The sequence below is a fragment of the Sinocyclocheilus grahami genome, unplaced genomic scaffold (genome assembly GCF_001515645.1).
Source record: "Sinocyclocheilus grahami isolate Dianchi unplaced genomic scaffold, SAMN03320097.WGS_v1.1 scaffold1334.1, whole genome shotgun sequence".
NCBI lineage: Eukaryota > Metazoa > Chordata > Actinopteri > Cypriniformes > Cyprinidae > Sinocyclocheilus > Sinocyclocheilus grahami.
In genome coordinates this window covers 224,395-230,406 of record NW_015506513.1, presented here as the reverse complement: position 1 = coordinate 230,406, position 6,012 = coordinate 224,395, and the positions used below count along the sequence as shown (strand labels likewise).

Below are 6,012 nucleotides of genomic sequence, written 5' to 3'. Positions count from 1 at the left end.
GGTTTGACAGGTTTCACTAACGAGCCACTATTCATTCATTCATTTCTTTATTTAACCAGGTTAAAAACTCATTGAGTTACAATCTCTTTTGCAAGAGTGACCCGGCCAAGAAAGCAGCAATAAATAACATAGTATATACAAGTTTACATCATAATAGAAGACACAAATCAAAGATCACAACAACAATTCACCAAAGGATAAAACACACAAGATACATACTATACTACACACGCAAAAAGGATAAAAAGGACACATGCCATCAGATCTAATCCATCAACATGAGTGCTAAAACACAGCTGGACTGCTAAAGCATGAGATTATGAAACCAATGCTGTTGTAATGTATTTAGTCACAAACAACTATTAAAGCAGCAGCAGCTATAATAATGATAAAATAAAATAAACAATGCTGCATATGAATATATTGAGGTGTGAGAACCAGAAAGGCTCACTGAGATCTACCAAGTGAAAAATAAATAATAAAATACATATAAAATCAATTAATAAAAAAACTGGTTTGGATGTATCTTTATATTGCATTAATTACATTTTAATAAAAAAAATAATGTTAATTTCTTAGTACCCCCGTAGAAGACCCGCTCCTCTCCAAATCAACACTAAAACCTTTGTACCTAACACCTTTTGTTTGGTTTTTTGTAAACAAAACAAATTCAAGATAGATTTAAGCATCGCATGTTCTTTTTTGCAAACATACTTTGCAAAAATGTCACTGCAGATATCCTATACAACTTCAAAGTATGTAAAACTCAATTATACAGTAACTTTAACATATATGTATATATAAGCACAAGTCAAGCTGCCATACCAAACAATACCACAGGGAGATGCCAAAGGACTGCATATAAACTAGCATACTTTACGGGCCTAATATATATATATATATAGAAGTGTAATGGTACACGTCGGCTATTCATTCATTTTCGGTACAGGTCTTTCGGTTCGGTACTCATGTGCACCGAATAAATGCAGCATTGTTTTAACTTCTGCACGAGTGAAACTTCATCTTTGAGTTATGTCAATTTTTATTTTTTCCAGGAAGTTCAAACAATAAATGTGTTTGATGTGGCATGCCATATCGCTGCACAGAAGAGCTGGTTCAGAACCTGCTGGTATAAACACAAGCATGCAAGTGGACGCGATTGTTCTCACCTCTGTACGATCACTTTTAACGCGAAATAAACATGAATGAACATCTCATGTAACAATCGCTCAATCAGCGTTGCAACCGTGGAAAGACGTCGATAAAACAGCTCGTACACAAAATGTCACGAAGCATTTCATTTACTTCAGCGTCTACACTCGTTATTTGCTAGAGAAATGAAGTCTAGAGAAGAGCATTTCGTGAAATATTACACTCATTATATTTTACATTACCTGTTAGTGATGTCTTAATTAATGTAGCCTGTTTAAATGGATCTGTTATGAATAAGTAATGACAGCAACTGTAGCCTATAAACGAATAGTCTATATTTCATCAACACATAGAAATTTTAGTATTTAGAAGTTTATGTAAAAACTGCATTATGTCACATGTTTGCATACATTTTTTTTTAAGTTGAGTGTTGATTATTAGTTCCTAAGAAATGTGCAATTATAATTAAATGTATTTAAAGAAATAGCAACTTGTTCAGTAAACCATGGTTCAATTAAAAAAAATAAAAATACATAAAAAAAAATAATAATAATAATAATAATATATATATATAATTTATTTATTCCAAACTCTAGTAAAATAGTAATATACTGTATTTAAAATACATTTATTTCATACTAGTTCAAATCTGTTAACATTGTATTTGCTTTAATGTCTCTTTATACTCTATTATCAATATATATATATATATATATAAATTACATTAAACTTTATTTGGAGTACTACTTGCGCACAATGCACATTTCTCAATATTAAGGCTAAAATGTGTTTTAAACATCACTATTGATGAGGATTGTATGATATTTGAATAATATCGCTATATATTTAAAATGCACCAAAAGCATGCTTGGCATTAGTTCCGTACATCTTTAGTTGGACTTACAATTAAAGTGCAGTAAGTACAAGATTTGCTGTTTCAATTTAGCAGACTAAGTATACCAGTTTATTATTATTATGCAAATAATATGTAAATGTATTTGTAGTATGCTTAGCATGAAATAAATGTATTTCAAAGGCAGTTCTCTATATTTATTTTTCACTAGAGAAGTCATCTGAGATAAAATAACAAAAAGTAAGTTGTGAGAGCAGTTATAGTTTCATCGAGCCAAATATACAAGTTTCGGTCTGCATTTTTCCAAAGTAGTGCCGCAAATGTAGTAGGTTTGTTATGTTAAGTCTCTGCATCTTGGACAGAACACAACACTTTAATTATCTGACATGCTGAGATGCTCGGAAAATAAACACTTGAAACCCTTTCATTCCACATGATCTGGCACAGACTTCAGATCTGTTATAGGAGAACCACGGTACTAACAAAACAACATTCTCTTAGCTGAACCACACTGAAAAACACAAAGCAAAACAATACTGCTGTTGGCAGCCGAGCACAGTAGTGCATTCAGCAAATTCTAGAGAAGCGTTGTTTGGCGATGCATAGACATGACTAAACTTCATCAGAAACCAATTAAACACCTCAAACAGGTCTGACAGGTTTCACTAATGTGCAACTACACACGCAAAACTATACTTTAGACAGGCGACACACATAATGCCATAGCAGACTGAACACCAAACAGTGAAATGAACACAACTAAAATAGGGGTGCTAACGAGGGACAGACAGGTGTAGAGGATCGACTAATGAGGACACAGGTGAACATAATCAAAGACGGGGGAAACTGGGTCACACTGAGCACATGGGGCAAAACAGTCCAAGGGTGTGTCCAAAAATAAAATAAAATGCTGAATATGAATGTATGAAAAATTGCCAGATTTATATAACACAGATGGATGGCACAAGCAGCGACATTTGAATTGCTACAGAATGGTATTAAATCTGATTTGAGATGAAGTTAATTGAATTATTTGATGCTCACTTCCCTTCCCTAGACGTGTCCCCATAGCCAAAGTATTAGTGCTGTAAACGATTAATCGCATCCAAAATAAAAGTTTTTGTTTACATAATATATGTGTGTCACACACACATATATTATGTAAACAAAATCTTTTATTTTGGATGCGATTAATCGCGATTAATCGTTTGACAGCACGATCAAAATATACAAATGCAAAAACATTAAGTACAGGTTTTGTCCTTTTTAGCTCACTGCAAACAAACAGGCATGCCACAAAACTTGGCACATTTGACACTGAATGCATAACTCATTAAAACAACACCAAAAGATGACCTAAACGGAAAAATATGTTGATTTTTTAAACCACTAAAATAACCATATTCCTGGAGTAAAACCCCCTGCACAGTAACAACGAGCAACCCTTCGCTGCTTTCACAATATTAGTGACCGATATTGAATCCTGCTGAAGCAAAGATCATGGCTAGAGACTCGTCTCTCAAACCATCAGACGTTTATGCTCGTTTAAACTCATCACGCCAATTACACTTCGACCCTTAACCCCGCAGCTCTCTTTAAACATGACCTTCACCTTGACTGCAGCCTGTTCTGATACACGTGTAACTCCAGTGCTACATACAGTACAATACGAACAATACAATGTTGATTACTGTAAGAGAATAATAATAAATCACTTATAGGAAATAATACATTTAAATGACTCAGTCCTGTCAGTGTCGTCTCACCTGCGCTCCTCACGTGGAGTGTGTCAGAACTCAAAAGACATGTTTGAAGATCATCTAGTTATTTATCACAGTCTAGTCTAGGACCTACTTGCGTTCAGTGTAATCGTTCAACACATGAGCTTGCACTCCTTGACTATAAACATGTGCCCTAAGTAGCAGCCTACAGCTGAAACCAGGTGTACAACTGATGCAATTAAAGACCTTAGAAGTATCTGGCTGCCACTGACCTGCTCTCACTGGTGGTCTCTGTGGTTTTATTGATGGACATGATGACAGCTGCAGAGTCTCTTAACACCCGTCTGCTAAGATTAGTCTGCACAGTTATGATCCCTCGGTGGTGTCTGTCCTTCAACTACCTTCCAGGAGACGTACACACCTCACATAACGCCCACAATGCACAAAAGAGCAACTACCGGTCCGTGTACTTTTGCATCCATTCATTTTTCTTTTTTTTTAATTCTCCTTGACACTGCAGTATGTGGATGAGAAATTAGAGAGTCAGTCTGATTGTCTTGGACTTTACAGCGTCAGCGGAGACAGCAGCAGAGGTTCAGGTGCATCCAAGATGTATTTCTCGGGCTGAACATCCCAAATGAACATCACTTCTAACACGTCAGGATGGTTTTCCAGCTAGGAATGAGTCAAAATGTGATGTTTTCCAATCGACTGCAATTGTGGCCGCCCCTGAAACCGGTCACATCAGAAGCTATGCATGGCTCACATTCAAGGATGTGCATTTATTACATGGACTGAGCAAAAACGTTAAAAAAGTGTCTACAATGCGTGCGCATGACTGATCTCTAAACAGTACCATTGAATGATAAAATGGATGGAACTGTTTGCTGAAGTAACCACAATCTTAACAGATGCACTGTTACTATAGCAACAGATTCCAGGCGTGTTCCTTCAGAAGCATCACTGGCTGGTAGAAATAAAAGGTTCCCGATTTCTTCACTTTAAAATAACGAGGCGCAGCATATTTTCCTGAAATAAAGGGGAGGGAAAAGTCTATGCTTTGCAATGTAGTGAAGAAATGTAAGTTTCATAAAAATGTAAATGGCACACAGCAGACACATTAGCTTTATTGCGGTGTCATTTATCAACTGCATGACCGATAATTATATGTAACCGTAATTGTCTTGCCATGCTATATAAATTAAAACAATACGGATACATCCTTTTAATGTCCTTGTCATACTCTGACGATATGAAATAATCAAAAAAAATAAATAAATCATAATTAATTCCTCTATCTGAAGACCTGATCCTCCCACTGTGGATAATCAACCCAATTCATTTATTAAATGCTGTGATTGTTCGTCTGTCAGCATAAAGACCAGCTTACTTTAGCAAAACAATCATTTCAGGGACATGGCGACTTACAGGCTAATGTGTATGTTTTTTTCTTCTTCTGTGCATTATAATGAAGGCTTTGTAATACTGCAGAGTAGAGCATTCAGCAAATTCTAGAGAAGTGTTGTTTGGCGGTGCATAGACATGACTAAACTTCATCAGAAACCAATTACACACCTCAGACAGGTCTGACAGGTTTCACTAATGAGCCACTACACACGCAAAAATGATAAAAAGGAGACATGCTGCATATGAATATATTGAGGGGTGAGAACCAGGAAGGCTTAAGTAACATACCAATCTAATGAAAGCTCTTGACGAGCTCTTTCTGCTGCCAAAGGGACACACATGAATTCTTAATAATTGTGGAGCTATTCATTAGAAAACAAAAGACTTAACACTCAAAATACTAATCCAGCTGCTGCCAAAAGGGCGTGACAGCACTTTACCAGTGAAGAATGTATTGTATATATATTATATTCTTGCTCAAAATGGTTGAGTTTTATCATTTTAAAATTATAATTGTTATTACCGATTAATCTGTCTTGCATTTAGTCACAACAGACGCAAACAATGATTACAGGAGATATATTTTTAAAGGTAATAATTGTAAAATATTGAAATATTGTTCTTAATCATTTCTGCCTATTTGTTTGTTAAAGAGAAGGAAATATGCACTTTTCAAATGGAGCCTTGAATATTATTTGGCATCTTATAACGTTTTCTGTAAACAAATTATCTTTTTATTTTTTGAATATAGACTTTTAAAAAAAAATTTAAGGGGTTTTCTATTGCATATTGCTGAGTTACCTCTATGCAAAGACATTTTTATAATCAACTGCTTTTTTTTTGTTTTAATTTTTTTCATAGTGGCACAAACTGGAGAGA

The 6,012-nt window shown here is 35.1% G+C and overlaps 1 protein-coding gene across 1 annotated transcript in view; it reads left to right on the top strand.

Annotated features, from left to right (window-relative positions):
* The window catches only part of LOC107569326 (histone H2A-like), a 15,275-nt gene extending 13,469 nt beyond the window's left edge, over positions 1 to 1,806 (top strand). Inside the window, exon 2 of the mRNA XM_016255394.1 lies at positions 1,795 to 1,806. The gene's annotated coding sequence lies outside the window, so the exon portion shown is untranslated. The remainder of the gene's footprint in view (positions 1 to 1,794) is intronic.
* The last annotated feature ends 4,206 nt before the right edge of the window (positions 1,807 to 6,012 follow it).